Consider the following 21,410-nt stretch of genomic DNA (forward strand, 5'->3'; position numbering starts at 1 on the left):
GTGTGTTGTCCCAGGCTCACCTGGACGTGAAAACAGTGGACTGCAAGCTGGAAGTTACCTTTCTCGTGCAGTCCATCCTCCTCCTTTCAGGAAAAAGGTAGGGAGGGGGCTGAGGAAGTTTATTGCTGTTGTTCTTGTTGCCTAGCCCCAGTTTGATCAAGCAGACCCGTCAACCACAGACAAGCAACTGCTTTTCCGCGCCCGCCTCACAAGTACAGTACTGTGCATGCATCGAATAGGGATGCGGTGCCCCCTTGTGGTAGACTGCGCCTCACTAGGGCTGGACACGGATCCTTCCCACAATGAGGTGCAGGGAAATACGAGGAGATTTCCTCTCAGGTGGACACCGCAGCTGCTGCACCAACAGCGCACGACGCCACCACGTGGGGGCTCCTCGTCAGTACCTGGGGAATGATTGTATAACTGGACAACGGATCCACCCGGTCTTATCAGTGCCTCCATGGGAAGTCCTCCCTCCAGAATCACACTACTCTTGTTGCATTCAGATTAATTTATGCAGCTTTGGGAATACTGTTGTGGAGAGGCAGTTAGATTCAGTATGCATAATTCTCTTCTGTACGATGACGGCTTCTTCAAGTTTACTTTTGCCACAGATAGACACGTTACTTGACTTAAGTTTAGTTAATACATAATCTCTTGTTAGTAGTGAGGGAGATACTGTGTGCTCTCTTCAAGTCCGCTGCTTTTCATATCCTGTCATCCTCCTTCCCCTCCCCATCTCACCCCTTTCAGCCCTCATCATTGCTTCCATGCTGCGGCGCCTGTATATATTTTCATTATTCATTCTTCTTCTTTTTTTTTTTTTTCAGGGGGAGGTTGGGGGGTCTGCTTCTTTATTGAGATGATATTACTATTTCGAGCTGTAGAATTACAGTGAAAATACGGCCCAAAAGTACTTGCAGGCTGTTATACAGAGTTTGAGTTTGTCGTGTACAGTTGGCAACATATGCACCTGGTACAGCACCAGTGTATAACAAAGGCTTAGCATTTCGTACACTTGACAACCTTGACATAATCACACGTACGTTGATGGCGCTGACATAAATGAACGCAGGTGTTAAATATTGGCTGAAATGACCAGTAACTGTGATGCATGAACATCGTAAATTGTAGCTAGACCTTCCAATTCACACAGACACTGTAACTGGTCATGTGTGGCCAACTGTACTTCCTCTTATTTGTTACATTGAACGAGTCCATATAGTACTGCTTAAAGTCTCCTGACCTTGTGCTGTGTGCAGGTTTGAATCTAGAAGTTGCTTTTTTTCGATGCTGTATTGCCTGTATGGATATTAATCAGCCACCTGCCCCTGTGTTTTGATTGCGTAGCCTCTGAATTGTATGCCTCGCAAACAGTAATATTAATGGACATTTTGCTTTACTATGAAGGGATACTCTCTCTCTCTCTCTCTCTCTCTCTCTCATCACGTCAGGTGGTACTCCTCACATAGACGTCAACCCCCAGGAAACTATTATAGAATTTTGGCCACCAGTATCGTTGGCCTGTCACCACCTTTGCATTGCCCTGAACTACGGTAACCAAACCTCCGTCCTCAACACGTGATAAGGGAGCGATTGCTTTGATAGTGTACGGAGAGTGAATCAAGCTTGAGCGACCTGAGTGCTGGAAGTGGTGATCACATGAAAATGGGTGAGTGAGGGATATGTTATTGCAGAGAGGGGAGAGGTGAGTATGGCTGAGTCAGGTGAGACGACTTGGAAAGCAACGGAAGGGCTGGACTAGAAAAAGAAACCGGGAATATCTGTTAAATATGAATAGGTAAATGCTAACGTATTTATATTATTCTGTACACAGTGAGATGATCCAAAAACAATTAACATCATCTTTTGTTACGTAAGAAACTAGAATGGTACTCAGTAGAGCGCATACCTCCTCCATCAAGATCTATGCAATATTCACAGAAAAATTTACGAAAATGTCGAAGAACGCCCTATCTCGCAATGTCAAGGAAAGTGAAAAAAAAAAAAAAAATCCTGGATCAGCATCTTTATCCGGATCCACATCAAAATTTAATGGGGTGTATTCTTGGCCAAGGCCCATGCTCCTACCAAGTTTCGTGGAAATCCGTCCAGTAGTTATTGTGTAATCTTGCTCACAAACCAACCAACCAACAAACCAACAAACGGAAAGGGGTGAAAACATAACCTCCTTGGCGGTGGTAACAATATGCTTGTTGCTAATAATAAATACACACACACACACACACACACACACATATATATATATATATATATATATATATATATATATATATATATATGTATAAATAAAATATTATTAGTAAAACAAATTGCTTAGGAAGAGGTGTGTGGGAGCTTCCTTCACCGAAGAACATACTGGCCTAGAGGCCTGAAGGTCCAGTGAGGGTTGCGTGTTTATCTCACACAAGTTCGAATCTACTCAAGACACCTAAAAGTGTTTGGCCATATACCGTATTCAGTGCCGATGGGCGTAGACGTATCACCTATCCTTGAAAAATATGAACGTCTGTGGCCTAGCCTCTGGCACCTATTCTTCGTAAGGCGTAACATGGGACTGATTAGTTGTTACTTTCACTACCAAACTACCTTTACTAATGTCATGAAAGTCCATTTACTTTAACTTGGCCTAAAACTGCCATCTCTCCGTCTTGACTGCTACGTCGTAAGAACAGATTAACATAAAAATATGGTGCAAGTCACGAAAAAAATGCTAGCTACAGAGAGAGGGTTGAGCTGTTTGTCTTATTCTAGCACTGAGCTACGTGAAATAAGTTGCAAAAGGACGAAAATGTGGGCCAAGTTAACGTGAAAAAAGCGTATTATTATTTTTTACCGCCAGTCACTTGTTACTCTCCAATTAATACAAAATGACTTTTTTTTTTTTTTTTTAAATAACAGAACGGAGGAAGGAAAAACAAATGGGGAAAAAAAAAAATAATCTATACACCAGACTACTGGTGTCCTCCATTCATAAAATATCTGTAACAGTTAGACTTGAACAGTTGTGGGTTGAAATTTGGAGGAAAACAACTCTGGGGAAGCGAGTTCCAGAGAGATGCAGTTCGGGGAATGAAAGAATTCTGATAGGCAGAAGTTCTGCAATATGGTTGAGTGACATTCCAGTCATGAGCGCTACCAGATGCCCGTGTAGCACGAGGGAAGGCATGGAGAGGCGGCACCATGGACGCAACCTCGTCTGAGCACTTGCCAAAAATATATCTGTAAAATAATGCAAGGGAGGCAACATTCCTTCTTACTTGCAGGGGAGGTAGTTTATATGTAATGGCAGGGTTGTTAATGATTCTAACAGCTTTATTCTGAATTGTGTCCAGTTGTCTCAATGCAACCTCTCCACAACCATTCCACAAGGGTGAGCAATATTCAAGCTGAGAGCGCACATGACTCTTATAAATTATAGCTAACTGCTCATTGGCGAAGAAGTTACGGACTCTGTACAATAATCCAAGTTTCTTTGAGGCGGCCTTAGCAAGTGATCTGACATGAGAGGTCCAGCTGAGGGCACTGTTAAGTGAGACACCAAGAATTTCAATACTTTTGGAGATGGGAATATTAGTAGCACTGAAGGTAATGTACGAATCTGGCAATATCTGTCTATTAGTAAACTGTATATATTTAGTTTTACTAGCATTAAAAGAGACAAGGTTGTTTTGTCCACATTCACTGATTGTAGCTAGATCTTGATTTATGGAGATGGCTGCACTGAGTTGAGAGGTAGAGATATTAGACTTTGAAAAATGGATGTCTGAGTGTGAATGAACTATGTAGTGTTGAGTCATCTGCATATGAGTGAACGGGATTGTGAGTGACAGATAAGAGATCATTAATATGAACCAGAAATAGGGTTGGCGCCAGAACTGATCCCTGCGGCACGCCGGCGTTAATTGAGTGGAAATTCGAATATACATCATCTACTTTTACTCTTATTTTCCTGTCATTAAGATAAGAAGAAATCAAAGGAACAAAAGACGTTAGTCCTTAGCAAGGGAGTTTGGACAGCAGGGAACGGTGCCATACTCTGTCGAAAGCTTTAGAGATATCAAGAGCTACTGCATGAGTTTCTCCAAAAAGATCAATTGATTGATGGATGGTATGAGTTAAGAGATTGAGTATGTCAATGGTGGATTTTTCGTGGCGAAAACCGTATTGTCTATCACTAATTAAATTGTTGGATTCAAGATGTTTAACAATATGCTTATTAATTAAAGTTTCAAATACCTTACCAAGAGAGGATGTGACAGCTATTGGTCTGTAATTGGAGGGGTCAGACGAACTTCCTTTCTTCGGAACTGGGTGGATATTGGCTTCTTTCCATGAATTTGGGAATAAAGAAGTACGTATGCATAGTCTGAATAATTTGGCTAGGACAGAGGCAAGTTCAGGGGAACACTTTTTCAAAACAATTGGAGGAATTCCATCTGGGCCTGGAGCTTTGTTGGTAGGTAAATTGTCTAGGATGGATTTTACGAATCTTGTCTGTATTTTAAGTGTGCCAATTTCGGGCGAATCAAGTTCCAGTACTGAGACATTCTGGCTGGTATCATCTATGGTAGAGTTTCTTGCAAAGGTACTAGCAAAGATATCTGCTTTCCCACGTGGGTCATTTGTAATAATGCCATCTGAAGATTTTAGTGGGGGAATGGAAGATGACTTGTTAAAGTTATTATTGAAAGAATTAAGAGTTGACCAGAATATTCTATTGTCATTAGGGTTGTTAAGTAGTACTGATGCTTGCTTTTGAAGAAAGTTTGATTTAGATAGATTTAATACAGCTTTTGCATGATTTCTAGCAATTTTAAATTGGGAGAGTGATTCAGATGTTTTTGATTTTAAGTAAGAGTTATATGCTAATGACTTTTGGGCTGTTGCTCTGGCACAATTGCCATCAAACCATTTTGGAGAGTTTGATCTTTTAGTGAACTGTTGACTTGGTATGAATAAATCCATACCAGCTAGTATTAAGTCGCAAATGTGGGACTGGGTAGTATTGGGATCACTAGAGAAGAAATACTGCCATGGAACATCAGCAAGATAATTTCTAAATCCATCCCAGTCTGCCCTGTCAAAGTGCCATCGGGTCACCCTGACAGGTTCGGAATGGGGAGGTGTAGGAGGGTTAACTAATGAGGCTTTGATGAGATTGTGGTCAGAGGATCCAAGTGGTGACAGTACCTCTATCCTGGCGTCTTTATCTCTCTTTTTTCAGTTACGTAAGAAATGTCTTCCTTTTTCTGACTCAAATGCTTTTTATCTGGACACAGGTAAAGAGCTTGTAATGACCTAAGAGAAAGCAGACATCGACTTCTCTATCTGATTACAGGATTGTCGCCATCTTTTCTAATATTGGTCCTTGGAACACGATACTCTATTACATTGACCTAAAACCAAAATATGAATTCATAATATCCTAAATGGAAAGGAACACTAATTAAATTTTGCTGTTCATGAATATTATTATTATTTTTTTAAACGGTATTTCATCTAAGGCACTCTGTTAAATGTCGTAGGTAGCAGGGGTCTGTGTAATTAAGCAGCCTGTCGTGAAAATTTTAATTACTGGGAGAAAAATGTACTTTGATGGAAAACTGTGCTTGGGACCTCCAAAATATTACCTCCAGTCCTTCTCATCCATCCCTGCCAAAACCCACCTTACCCACACACCTTCCACCACATTAACCACAATCGCCCTAACCTTCCCACACCCCCACACCTGCCACCACACTAACCACACTTACCCTAACCCACCCACACCCACACCTGCCACCACATTAACCACACTCACCCTAACCTATCCACACCCACACACCCTCCACCACACTAACCACACTTACCCTAACACACCCTCCACCACACTAACCACACTTACCCTAACACACCCTCCACCACACTAACCACACTTACCCTAACCCACCCACACCCACACCTGCCACCACAATAACCACACTCACCCACATCCACACACTTGCAACCACATTAACCATGTTCACCCCAACGCACCCACACACCTGGCCCCCACATTAACCACACTCACCCTAACCCACCCACACCCTTACACTTGCCACCACAACCACAGCCACCCTAACCCACATAGGGGTAAGTGATCGTCCATAGTCTCGGTGATCGTACAACAAGACAGAAAACCATCGAAAAGCCCCTTAGCGATTCCATTCAAAGTGTGACACTGGACCCTCATCACGACTGGCTCACCTGCAACATCAAGTTTATTTTTTCAACCACTAGAACTTAAAAGTTTTTCTGGAATCATAGACATTAAGATTCCTCCATCAGCCATCAGTCTCATATTTGCTGTAATTTCACTTGTAGTCTCAGTCATATTTATTATTCATTTTTTGGTTGTTTGTTGGTTTCTTTATTATAATCATGTGAGGAGAATCCCATGCAGCCAACTGGAACTGTATCTCATTTATGAAATACCGGTAGCAGTATGACCCCTCCCCCCCCAAAAAAAAAATGCTGAAATTTGACCCAGTTCAAGTAATATTAAACAGTAGTCTGTACGAATAACCATTGACACAGATCCATAATGGTTTGTGTGTGTGTGTGTGTGTGTGTGTGTGTGTGTGTGTGTGTGTGTGTGTTTACGTTTATATTTTCCCCTCTCTTTTGTGTTTTGACGCCATTTTATTTTAACTAAGTTTGCGCCATAAATGATTGTAACAAGTATTTGACAAACCAGTATGTCTTTTCTTTCTCAGAGTGCATTCCATGACTCTGCCTCCTTGATTGAAAGTAGACAACATTCAAGGTAAATTATACACACTCTTATTTACCTCTTGTACGGTTGGCTGCATTGGAACTGGGTGCAGTGTCTGTGTGAAGGGCTTTTGAATTTGGTTCTCTTATCTTTTTTTTTTCTTTTTTTATTCCTTGGAGGGAACAATTTATAGGCTCCTGGCCTTTGGTTTCTTCTTCTTTGCATAAGAAAAAAAAAAGCCATTTCGGACGTTCATGCATCATAGTTACTTGGCCATCCAGCTAATATTTAACACCTGCGTTCATTCATGTCAGTGCCACCAACAAACATGTGATTTTATTAAGGTTGTCAGGTGTGCCAAATGCCAGACCCGTGCTACACGCTGATCCTATACCAGGTGCATATGTTGCCATCTGTATCTTACACCTATTCTATATGTACGGCCTGCTGTCGCTTGAACACGATGTTCTGTAATATCTATATATTTTTTTCTTCTCTCTCTCTCTCTCTCTCTCTCTCTCTCTATCTATCTATCTATCTCTATCTGTTCACTAATTTAGTTAGAGATTTAACGTATTTATATATTTATTTATTTATATTTACATGCCATCGAGATGAGTAGCGTTCTTTCGCACCAAAGCTCCTCTTAATCTTTAATTAATTCATTGTCTTGTAAAAGGACGGATGTTGGGATTATCTGTAGCACTTTCCAAAATTTAAGTTTTCATTTTGCTCCCTCCTTTCCTTGCCTTTAACACTGCCTTAATTAGTGTATAACCCATGTCAGGCCAGGAGAACATGGATTTTTTTTTTCTTGTTTACACCTTCCTATGGTTTCTGCTTCATTTCTTCTTCCACTTCTCTCATATACAACACTCATTGCCTTCTACCGTGTTGTGACAGATGTATTGTTCTTATCTGTTTTTTTTTATTTTTTATTTTTAATAATTCTTACCTTGTTATTTAACATTTGTCCCCTCTGTCTCTATTACCATTCTGTCCTTTACAGTTCTTCAATAACTTCTTCCGTAATCCTTCCACCTCATTGCTTTTCTTTGCCTCACATTTTTTAATAAGATCAACGGAGGAAGAAAATATCAATTAAATACAGAAATAATCCATATACCAGAATACAGGTGTCCTCCATTCATAAAGAATCTGAAGCAGTTTGACTTGAACTGCTGTTGGCTAAAGTTTGGGAGGAAACTAATCCTGTGTAGCGAATTCCATCAATAACGCCAATTATTCGCATTCCTGCTCATTGTTCTCGTCTCCATACATCCAAGCTAACGTCTACCATCCATCTACCCACTCTTTGCCTCCAAGTTTTCCACCAACTCTTATTCTCCACCTTTTCTTTCTTTGCTCTCTTTTCCTCCACATCTTTCCACCAGCGCCATCCCTCCACCTTTCCACTCCTCTCTCCCCCTCTCCTCCACACCTCTCATCCACCATTTCATCAGTCAGTCAACACACCTTCGTTACTTCTCTCCAGACTTTCCCTTCTTCACACCTCTCAGCTATACTCTACCTTAACTTGGCCCAGATTTTTGTCCTATTCCAGCTTGTTTCCCGTAGCTCAGTGGCACAATAGGACTCATTTCTTCCCCCTTCCTCTCACTTTCTTTCCAATTTTTTTCACTAACTTCCTTCTTCCCCTCACTTCCTCCATACCCTCATTATCCTCCCTATTTCTCTCACTATCTTCCCTATTCCCCTCACTTCCTTCCCTATTTTTCTCACGCTTTTCCCTATTCCCTTCACTTTCTTCCATATTCCCCGCACTCTGTTCCCTATTCCCTTCATTTTCTTCCACATTCTCCTCACTTTCTTCCCTGTTCCTCTCACTTTCTTCTCTATTCCTCCCACTTCTTTCGCTGTTCTCCTTACACTCTTCCTTATCCCCCTTACATTCTTCCCTTCTCTTTCCCTTGCATATTGCTTTCCTTCCCTCACTTTCCTCCCTCTATCCAGCACTTTCTTTCCTGTTCGCCTGACTTGCTTCCCAATACCCCTCACCTTCTTCCTATTACCCGTCACTTTCTTACCAACTCTTTCTTCTTTCCTGTTTCTCTCATTTTCTTCCCTTTTCCTCCAAAGTTCTACCTTCTCCCCTTACTTTCATCCTTATTCCCTTAACTTTGCTGCAATGGCTGGATTTCACTAATATTTATCATCCTCCAACTTTTTTTTTAAATTTTTTGTATTTTTATCTTTTCTGGTTTAAATTATTCTTTTTAATTACATGTTTACAAGTCAGGCGATTTTTTCAGTTTGTGAGAATGATTTTTTTTTTCCTATAGTGAATGAGTTAGCTCAAGATATTGAGACTGTGTGTGTGTGTGTGTATGTGTGTGTGTGCGTGTGTGTGTGTGTGTGTGTGTGTGTGTGTGTGTGTGTGTGTGTGTGTGTGTGTGTGTGTGTGTGTGTGTTTCTGTCTAAATACCAAACTTTGTCAGCGTCGCTGACTGCAAAGCTGCCGGCTCGTTAGCACCAGGGTTCGCTTCCAGGTGTAGAGAGCTGGCGTCACTTGACTCAGGTGTTCATCCACTTTCTATGGGTTGGCAGGTAAAGTAAGTACCAAGGATAACACCTAGGGCAGGTAACTGTGGTGACCTGGCTGAAGTTGTGGCTTTGTGCCCTAGGATAAAAGGTGAAAACCCTGCCACAGGCTCAAAGGTCTAAGTTACGCAGATGAGCACCGTAGCTAAGCGCTGCATGGTATCTGCCCCAACATTCACCTTTATCCTATCACAACGCTCCACCTCGTCATTGGTCAGTGTGTCTCTCCACGTAACTCGACATTCTCCTCTCTGATAACTCATGCCCACCTATGTCACCAGTGTACAGTAAATGTTTTGCTTTTGTCACTGTCAGAGGTTCAGTATGTGCATACGTCACACAAACATAAGAAAAAGCATTGAATCTGTCAGTAGTGAAATGTATCATGATTTTCCTAATCATTAGCGACTCACTCTCTTGGGTTCGTATTCAAAGCCGTTAAGAAAGATCCCGACATGTTTTAATCACCTATTTATTTTTGAATGCAGGTGACTAATATAATTTTGTACGTAATTTATGCAGAGTAAGGATATATTGGAATGATTTGAGTAATACAGAAGAGGACGGCAAGGTGTAATAAAATAAATCGCTTAGGAAGAGGTGTTAGGTTAGCATACTTAACCGACGAGAATACTGGCCCTGGTTTGACGTTAATAGATGTCAGTATGCACGCAAAAAAAAAAAAAAAAAAAAAAAAAAAAGGCATCAATCAATCATGCCTCGGAGTCCCCATGGGGGGGCGACCATAAATTCCCCCAACATCCGCCCCTCTCCCGGTGACGACGCAGAGAGATTCCTGGAACCACTCCCTGACTCACTTCTTCATTTCTGCAACATTTGCGGCCTTTCCTTTAACTTTCTCTCTGTCGAACACCACCTCTCCTCTTCTAAACCTCACTTTCTCTTCTTGACAGAGACTCAGCTTTCTGAGGTAACTGACAGCAAACCCTTTTCTGTTTCCTCCTACTTTCTCTATACTCATTTCAAAACCAAAGGTGGCTGTTGTGTATATGTACGCAACGATTTATCATGCTCTCGTGTTCCTGAGCTTGGTTCTTCTGAAGTCTCTACTCTCTGGCTTCGGCTTTCTTATTCTCTGACTAAAAATATCTGCACTGTTTACTGATCTCCTAAATCTACTGACTATGAAAAATTCTTCGACTATCCTACTTCTACGATGGAACACATTCTATCTATTTCTCCTTTCTCTTCTATCCTTAATGACCTAGAGCAGCTTGTACAGCAGCCTACCCGTATCCCTGACTGCCTTGGAGAGAGCTCCAACATAATTGACCTCTTCCTTACAACTAATCCTTCTCCTTACACTGTTAATCTTTCCTCTCCTCTGGGCTCCTCCGATCACAACCTTATTATCTTAACCTGTCTTATTGCTCCGGTACGGCCTGTGGACCCTCCAAAGAAACATTGGTTGTGGCATTTTGGAGCTGCAGATTAGGAGGTCCTCAGGCAGTACTTCTTTGATTTTCCCTGGAATGATTATTGCTTCCACGGTCGGGAGCCATCTGGGCGTGCCTTGCACATTACGGAGGTTATGCTCTCGGGAATGAAAGCATACATTCCCTTCTCATATCCTTTGACTAATGCAAGAAAGCCTTGGTTTGATCATGCATGTTCTAATGCTGTCCGCAACAAGGAGAGGGCCTATAAAAGGTACCGAAGCCAACCCACCCCTGAATCACATCTTGTTTTTGTTGCTGCCTGGAATCGTGCTAAGGCTGTTCTTCGCTCTGCTAAAAATAATTTCATCCGTACTGAATGCTCTCAACTCTCCAACTCGAACTCTTCCCACTCCTTTTGGCACTTTGCCAAAAACCTTTCTAACAACTTTACCTCATCATCCTTCCCTCCTCTTTCTATTCTAATGGTTCTGTAGTTATTTCTTCTACCGATGAAGCAGATCTCTTTGCTCAGACTTTCTCCTCCAATTCCACCTTAGACGATTCTGCTGCTGTTCCTCCATCACTTCCCCCCTCAGACTTCCTCATGGCTGACATTAAAATTACTTCAGCTGATGTATTTTCTGCCATTGCTGGCCTCAATACCAATAAGGCATATGGGCCTGATCGAGTCCCTCCTGTTGTCCTCAAGAACTGTGCTTCAGTGCCTACACCCTGCCTAGGTAAACTCTTTCGCCTTTGTCTGTCAACTTGTACCTTTCCTTCTTGCTGGAAGTTTGCTCTCATTCAGCCGATCCCAAAGAAGGGTGACCTCTCCCAACCCTCCAACTATCGTCGAATTACTTTAACGTCCTGTATTTCAAAAGTTTTTGAGTCAATTCTTAACAGAAAAATTTAAAGCATCTTTCGTATCACAACCTTCTTTCTGATTGTCAGTATGGGTTCCATCACGGGTGCTCCACTGACAATCTTCTCACTTACCTTTCAGACTCCTAGTCATCCTCCTTTCGGGACTTCGGCGAAAGCTTTGCCATTGAACTTGACATCTCAAAGGCTTTCGATCGAGTCTGGCATAAATCTTTGATTTCCAAACTGCCCTCTTACGGTTTCTATCCTTCTATCTGTACCTTCATCTATAGCTTCCTTTCTGATCGTTCTATAGCAGCTGTTGTAGACGGCCATCGTTCTTCTCCTAGATCTATCAACAGTGGTGTTCCTCAGGGTTCTGTCCTATCATCGACTCTCTTCCTTTTATTCATCAATAACCTTCTAAGCTGTACATCTAACCTATCTACTCATACGCTGATGACTCCACCCTTCACGTTTCCATTCGGTTCCCGCAACACTCATCTCAGCATTTACTTCAACAAACAAGGGATGAGGCTATGGCACACCTAATGTCTGACTTGGCTCGTATCTCTGACTGGGGTAAAAATAATCTTGATGTTTTTAATGCATCAAAAACTCAGTTTTTACACCTATCAACCCGACACAATCTTCCACAGGAGTTGTCACAGGGTTTTTAAGATTATGCGATATTAAAGAATAATATTCAATAATTCTTGAGAACAAGGACAAAGAATTGACTTGTGAAAATCAAGCAATGATTACTTTATGGCGGCTTACTTCGCCGATTCTTTAAGGACGAGAATTTATAAACTTTCTCGACAGTACACAGCAGAGACTAATTGCTCACACATGCTGTTTATTGGTACTTTTAGCCTCTGGAGAAAGTGACTCCACCCCTGACAGTCAATAACTAATGCTATGAATGATAAGGAGGTTCTTGCTGATGCATTAACTCCTGGTTGCACAACGGATTTAAGTTAATACAAAAGGACTGGCTTAAATACCAGTTATGAATAATGCAAAGCGTTTATGCAAACTAGGAGCTATAAGTGAAATAAGCTTAATGGAGAAATAAAACACGAGTTTACGATACATTAAGCTCAGGAAAAAGAACTGTTAATTTATTGATTACAATGAAACAAAATTACGTTACATGTTTCATCATGAATTCAAAAATAAGGAGAACACATTTGCTCACTCAAAAGCTAAACTCTTAAACCTAGGAAAAACGAAAAGAAAATACTGGTCAGAGAGTGGGCTAAGCGGGAACTGGGCATCTTTGCTGAGGAAGGACGCTGCCTCGCTGAACCTCTCGCCAAATCAAGCTAGGTGGGAATTCAGGAACTGGACAACGGCGGTGGCGGGAACTGGGCGTTGGCTGAGGAAGGACGCTGCCACACACACTGCTTCGGCCCAATCAAACCACGGCGCTCAAATCCTGACTGAGTTCAAATTGTGAGAGAGAGGCGTGTGTCGAGCCGCAATTGCTAACGGCTAGAATGAGCGAAACACGCCCATAACAAATCACTCAGTGGAGGTTCTAATGTCGTGCACAAAGACGATCACTTATGACACAGTGAAAAATGGTTCTGAAAACACTCCTGATCGGGTGAATACGTGGCGGTTGACCAAGTGATACATACTGGGATTCCACTAGAATTCACGGTTTCCCACCAAAGTTTAATGTCACGAGTTTATTTAAATATATGATCGCACCAACTCGTGACAGGAGTACCCACTAATGTGTAATAATATTCACCTTAATCCTGAATCATCCTTGAACATGCTTGGAGTTTCATTCACTCAGGACTTAACTTGGAAAGATCAAATAGCATTTCTTGTAAAATATGCTTCCAAGAGATTAGGTGTGCTAAACCGACTTCGTACCTTCTTTATCCTGGCACAGTTGTTGACTTTATACACAGGTTTTACAGTATTCGACCCTGTTTAGAGTACAACTCTCATGTGTGGGGAGGCTCCCCACATACAGCTCATATCAATAGGGTGGAGTCCAAGGCATTTCGTCTTATCAACTCTCCTCCTCTTACTGGCTCCCTTCAACCTCTGTCTCTTCGCTGGCCTGTTGCATCTTTATCTCTCTATTATCTTTACTTCCATGGTCATTGCTTCTCTAAACTGTCTGCTTGCATCCCTCCACCTCTACGACGGGCATGTAGCACCCATCTAGCAACAAACTCTCATCCCTTTTCTGTCCAGCTCTCTAATTCAAGAGTTAACCGTTACTCCCAGTCCCTCATTTATGCAACAGGTCAACTCTGGAACTGTCTCCCTCTGTTTGTATTTCCTACTTCCTATTATCTCCAGTCTTTCAAACGCAGTGTGTCCAGGCATCTCGAAATGAACGGATCTTGAATTTGGCTCTCTTTTGTATTTTTTTTTTTTAAAGGAACTTTTTGCGGGCTCCTGGCCTTTGGTTCCTTCTTTTTTGCATAAAATAAAAAGACACTGACCTATGCAGATTAATTACATTATTTTTTCCTTTTGCTATTTCTCTTTCTCTGGAGATGAATTGAGGATGATTTAAGTTTTGGCATTTCCAGTATTTTCTCCCTCTGTTAAAAATATTCGTCGATGATCTTAACTTTATGGTAAGAACATGTCTAAGAATATATATATATATATATATATATATATATATATATATATATATCCCATTGGATCCAGGGGTGCCGGGCGAGGCATGGCACTTGGTGGGTATAAGCGTATCGCCCTCCTCCTATCGGCTCATGGTCGCGAAGCTCATAGGTCCATACCCGGGGGTTCCCTACTTTATAAAGACTTGAAACCCCCAGTTCTGTCCAGTATTGTGGACACTGGGTTCCAATGGGTTATATATATATATATATATATATATATATATATATATATATATATATATATATATCTATCTATATATATATATATATATATATATATATATATATATATATATATATATATATATATTTCGGTTATTTTTACAGGTAAGTCGTGATCTTTTCTACCCGTGTTACATAAGTGAGTTAATATAATAAAGTAATATAGATAAATATGGGTCTAATTTTTTTTTGGTCAATTAACAGTATGTAATAAGTATGCAGTAAAAGTTTGCAATTAAAGTGTGTACTAAAAGAAAGCAATGAAAGTATGCTATAAAAATATGCAATGGAAATATGTACTGAAAGTATGCATTGAACGTATAGAATAAAAAAAAAAAAATACAGCGAAATTATGCAATTAAGGTATAGAAATAAAGTCTAGTCTTTGTTACACTTCATACTTAGTATACCACAGGACGACGAATTTTGAAACGGAACTTCAACTGCCATATGTTCTTAACCCAGCGAATGATGTGAAGATTGAATTGAGTTTTTTTTTTTTTTTTTTTCAGATTAAGTCTCTCTCTGCTGTGTGGAGATAGGTAGAATTTTTTGATGTTTGTCCGGCTTTCATCAGCCTCAGCTTCATCAACTGCACACACACACACACACACACACACAAATGAAAAGATAGGACAAATATGTCATTTCCACTGGAGATCAGTTTGGTAGTCATGGTTTGTTGTTGTCATCATTGATTAAGTGGCATCCAGTTGTGTTTCAATTGGTAGGTGTAACTGGTCATTGTAAGTGAGAGGAATAGTTTGTTGTTGTTATGGTCGATTGAGCAGCATCCAGTTGAGTCCAAATTGGTAGGTATAATTGGTTTTGGTTGTTAGTCTTAATCTGCTACAGAGCCAGGGGGGATCCCGTGAGCACTCTCTGCCCGTCGACGGCCCTGGGATACTATTGTATCCGTAGCAGAATCAAGTATTTCTATTGTAAGACTATTTATACCTCCTTTCAGGTGTTTGAAGGAGTTACAGTGACGGTGATACGTTATCTTTAATGTCTTACTTAATTCTGTTTTGAAAAATCCTTGACTGAGGAATTTTCTTGTGACCTGTTGGATTCTTGCAGTAAAGTTTTCTAAATTTTTAGTTGCCTTTGCGACCCATAGCAACTGAGACATGTATACACCGCACGCTGGAACTCTAGGTATGTTTCCCGACAAATTTGGGTATGATACAATTTCAATATTATAATCATCTCTTTTATCATAGAGTTTTGTTGATATAACTCTGTTTTTTATTTTGATATTAATTTCCAAAAAGCTTGCTTGGCAGTGGTCGGTGTTTGCTTTATTTAACACTAGTGCTTCCGGATATATTTCTTTTGTCCTTGCATTCATTTCTCCATCATTGTTTAAGGAAATTAGGTCATCAATGAATCGTCTAGTTTTGTTAAGTTTCTTTGCTACTGAATATTGAACTTTTGACATTCGTTCCATCCACTTGAAATCAGAACTATATAAGTATAGATTTGCCATGAATGGGGCTGGGTCTGTTCCCATGGGTATTCCTATGCACTGTTTGAAAATCATATTTCCACAAGTAAAAAAGCAGTTTTCTACCAGGTAATTTGTCATATCTATTATCTGATCCTCTGAGAATGTCAAGTTTTTGCTATCTCTTTTATTTACCCAGTATCCTTCGTGTTCACCTCTTGAAAATCAATTTCTTATTCAGTCCTTTAAAAGCAAATTGCACTGTCCATTTCAACTTCTTTTTTATATCCTCGTGTTCGATCTTCGTGTATAACATTCAAAAATCATATGGTGGTACATTTCTTGCATTTTTTTTGTGATTGATGGAAACAATATCCTTTCTGCACATTTTTGAGTTATCGCATATCCACATACGGTTGATTCCTGTATATAAATTTAGTTTATAACAATATCTTTTGTGTTGCTTGCAGATCAATTTATAAATGTGTGATAGTTTCTTTGCCAATGATTTTGTTGCACATACTCTGGAGGAAATTATGAATCTGAATATTACAGGGTTTTTATGCATTTTTACTATACTATGTATGTATGATAATTTTTTGTTGTCATCATTTACTTCGATTCCGTGACTAGATGAGTATGATGATTGCTTTTCAACTATCGTATTCTCTTTAGTACTAACTGTTGTATATGTTTCGGAGACTTGATCGATCATGCCCAATTCTTGTAAAAGTGTTTTTATGTAATATACTTTACAGATGATTGCTATATTATTATGTGCTTTGTCTACTGTGACCAAAACATACGACTTGTGCAAGTCTTCAAGATCCTTCAATGCTTCCTTATCTTTGAGTACTAGTTTTGACATTCTCCATCTAGAATAGTGCTTCTTGAGTTTGCAGATATTTCATCAACTTTTTGCATGACTTTTACTCTCCATTCTGTCATAAAACACTCATTAAATTCTTCTAGTTTACACCATTCTGCAACACATTTTTTGACTTCAATTTTAACATTTTCTTTAACTTGTTTCCAATTGATTCCTCTAGCTCCCCGATAATTCAATCCTTCTTTCACTAGTTCTCGTAATCTGATATTTTGTATTATGTCTAGGTTACCTGTTATTACATGGTGATGATGAATATCGATGAACTCTGAATCATAACACTTACACTCATGATTTTGTGCTAGCCATTCTTTAACATCTAATTCTTCAATAGTCTTTTTGTAGTTTAACAATATTCCTCTTATAGTTGGACCATACTGATATACGATCATTGGGGCTTCTTTATTTTTGAATCCAGTAGGAATGCTCTCTTTGATATATGAAGACATGAAAAGTTTATTCAATTCCAATTTTTCTATGCCTTTGTTGCAAAATTGAATTTTACACTTTATTCTTGTGAGTTTTCTTGGCCTGTCTTCATTATGTTTTCTATTCATGATTATGTAGTTCCCAGGATCTTCTATTAGCTCTAATATTCTTGAAAATTTAGGGCTTTCATCCTCATTGTTTAATCTTGTGTTTTGCACTAGCATGATTAATTCACCCAGTTCTTTCTTTCTCAATTGTGGTATTGTTTTTTGACAGTGTCTTTAAAATAGAGCAGGACATCAAAACAGACTGCAACGAGCCACCAGAAGGAGCCCACGGAGAAGTGTACACGGCGTGAATGAGCTCCAGGCAGAAACGGCTTAAGTCCACCCGGGCCGCACGCCCCTATGACATGGAACTCGCCCACCACCACCATAGCAGGAATACGAGATGACCTGCTGGGCGAGCTGCCCACAGATTAGACTGGGGTGGAACTGCTTCTCCACTTCCTAACAACACCCCTCAGACGGCCAATAGCCGCTCACCCTCCTACAGGAGACGGCCGGAAGCCACTCTGGAGTAAATTAGGAAACGGCCTGAAGCTGCTCCCGTCTTCGTCAATAGACGGCCTGAAGCCGCTCGGAAGGCACCTCTCGGAGAGACAGCCTGCAGCCGCTCACCCTCCTACAGGAGACGGTCTGAAGCCGCTCCGGAGGTCAATCAGGAGACGGCCAGAAGCTTCTCTTGCCTTCGTCAGGAGATGGCAGGAAGCCACTCTGAAGGTGTCCCTGGAAAGTCGGCCTGTAGCCGCTCTACCCTCCTGCAGGAGGCGGCCGGTAGCCGCTCCGAAGGTGTCCCGAGACAGCCACGGCCAGTAGCCGGGCCCTACCGCCAGAGACGGCCTGAAGCCGCTCCTTCGTCAGGTGCTGAGCTCGGTCCTCCTACCCACGACTTGGAGGGAGCCCCCAGCCTGGAGGAGTATTGGAGAGGCCCTGTGACCACCACCGGGCTCTTCTCCCTACAACCACTGAAGACGCCCCTGAGGGACCCCAATGCCGGCGGACGCCACAGCTTACTCCTGATGGCGTCCTGGACCTGTGTGGACCGCAGCCTCCCGACCACCCCTCAGACTCCTGAGCGGGGCCCCTCTGCACCCAGACGCCGGAGATCCTCATCCTCCGTCAGGCCCCTGACACAGAGGTTCAGGCGACTGTTCTGCCCCAGCCCAGAGGGCCGAACTCCCACCCTGAGCCAAGAAGCCTCAGGCCCCTATGCCCCCAGCTGCCCTGGACGAGATAGGACACCCCTACACGCTGTCTACTGCCCCCGGGACCTAGCTGCCCCTGGCGGATCCCAGCCCTGTCAGTAGGGAGACTGAGACTCCGCCACCGCCCCTGCGCCTGACTGTGACACGTCTGACCTGACAGTGAGTGAAAGTGAACACACGCATCATACAGACAGTGTAGGAGTGACAGAGTAAAGTGGGCCGGGAAGAAAGTGGTGGAAAAGATAGTGCAATAGTAAGACAGTGAAGGACCGGCCTACCATAGTGTACAGTGCCACCGTAAGACAGTGAAGATCACACATAGGCCCCTGAGTTGAAGTTCCAGTACCGCCAGCTCCACCCGGGTACATAGTAAAGTAATGTAAAAGTGAGCTACAGGCCAAGGCACAGTGAACACTTTATGCAACAGTGACGGCACGTCTCGATAAGGTCACGCTTAGGCCCAGTATAAAATATTAACGCTACCCTGGGAAATCGAGACAACCACCACCACCGGCCTAGGAAATCTAAACTCCCCCACCAACAAAAGTGTCTAGCTCAAGTGCTGGTCCCTCTAACCAATCTGGTTCTATACAGTATCCTGCGTGATACTATTATTCCATATCTGCACCCCGAGGATTATAATTGTCCAGCTTGCTTGTATTTGTGACATCTGCTCATTCCTGTGTAAGATTTAGTAATCCACATGTAAGATGTTGCCTTGAGTTTTTGTGTCCTGCCTCTCTCTTATTTGTCTAAACTCCGGTCTAGAAAGAGAACCCAGCTACTCACTAGGTGCTCAAGGGACGCGAGGCAGACCATAAAACACCTAGCATTACAATCTTAATAGTTTATTCTCTGATAAGCTTATCATGTCTCTGACATTCTTCATAAATTCTGTTGTTCTGCTGTTTTTGTTGTTGTTTGAAGTTCTTTTAACTCTTTTTCTTTTTCTGTTTTTGTTGATTGCCTCAAAACTCTCTACAGTTATATCTTCCCGCTGACCATATGTTGTTTCCATTTTATCATTTAATCCATATGGATAGAGTGTTTTTAGTGTCTTTATCCAAAACTTTTCTCTGCTTCTCCTTTTCGAGGACACTTGTAAATATTCTTTGTTGTTTTCCGTTCTTCCTGTTTCATTTACTTTCTCAGTTATTTGAACTGTGAAACTCTTATCTTTACACTCACTTTCGTTGAAATGGTCAGAGAGTATCTTGCATGCTGATCCTTTCTCATTGTTTCGAATACTATATCGATGTTGATTTATTCTAACATTTAGTCTTTGCACTGTCTCTCCAACATACTGACTTAGACAATTCTCACAAGTAAGTAAATAGATAATATTTGTTGCATCACATGACAACTTCATTCCATATGTTCGCGTCTTGTAAAATTTTCCTGAAATGCTGTTTTTAAATTGATTAGATACATTATTTTTTGGACATGTCATACACCTGTTTTTACACTTCATCATGTGCTTGTAGCAAACTCCAGATGAAGGTTGAGTATCAACCCCATTCGCTGACGTGACTGAACCACCTCCAGTGTTCAACTGTCACTGTCAACGACAGCATTACCTTGTCGAGGTTGAGTAACTCTCCCTAAGCCAAATTCTTGATCAACACAGGAGGAGGCTATGTTCAATGGAGACTGCTCAATGATCATTTTTATTTTCAATATAAACATCAACTGTAATAAATCAGTACTTCATCCACAGTGATATGCACTAAACGGTAATTTTCGATGGGTGAGAGCTCAGCTTAACTGCCTCAATCAAACCACGATAATCACCAGAACGCACATATATATGAAATGATAGGACAAATATGACATTTCCAGTGACATATTTGTCCCATGATTTCACACACACACACACACACACACACACACACACACACACACACACACACACACACACACACACACACACACACACACACACACACACACACACACACAGGCAGCAATATTGGGTGAGTTTAATTTAGCGTAAAGTTGTGCGACTTAGCCAACACCTGTCGATATTGTGGCCCCCCTTCCCCCGCCCCTCCACTCTCTCTCTCTCTCTCTCTCTCTCTCTCTCTCTCTCTCTCTCTCTCTCTCTCCTTTTCTCCACCTCTTATTTTACTTACTGTCCTTCCTCAGTAACGCAAAAATGGTCTTTCCTCTCCCAGTCAATTTTCTTCCAATAGTTCTCTTCTTTATCATGTTACTTTCCCTTTTTTCCTTCCTTCCCCTTTCTTTGCTCCCACTCCTCCTTCCTTCCTTCCTTCCTTCCTTCCTTCCTTCCTTCCTTCCTTCCGTCCTTTTTTTCTTCCTCCCTCAGAGAACCAGTGCATATAAAAGGTAAATTACAATAGTTCTACTCTACACGGTGTCATTAAATGTTCGATAGATCCTAAACCCTTTCTACCCTGACTTGGCCTAAAATTGTCACCTCTTCATCTTGAATGCTGAGTTGTAATACTAGATAAACACTAGAATATGATGCAGGTCACGAAGAATTACTATGGGAAGAATGTAGAGCCATATCATTGTCTCTCTGTCAGTGAGCGACGTGAAAGAAGCCACAAAGGAATGAAAATCTGGCCAAGTTAGTGTGAAAGACCAATAATGCTAGTCACGAAGAAGTGCTATGGGAGGACCGTACATTTGAGGTTAAAGCATACAACCCTTTGATACAGCCTTCATTACTTCCTTGGCTAAGACCTTCATTCCTAAGCTAAATAAACTCGCTAGGTATTGGCAGGAAGGAAATATTAATGGCCCTTATGGTGCTGCCGGTTCTGTAATATTACACCAAACCAAGTGCAAAATATTATGCAAATTTCTAAGTTTACAGGAAAAAAATCATGCTGTTTCACAACGCCGTATCTGACTTTAAAGTAAAGGAAGAGATGTCAGAGAGAGAGAGAG

This window comes from Coenobita brevimanus, chromosome 81, assembly GCF_032717465.1.
Source record: "Coenobita brevimanus isolate Jiangsu-jjx chromosome 81, ASM3271746v2, whole genome shotgun sequence".
Taxonomy (NCBI): domain Eukaryota; kingdom Metazoa; phylum Arthropoda; class Malacostraca; order Decapoda; family Coenobitidae; genus Coenobita; species Coenobita brevimanus.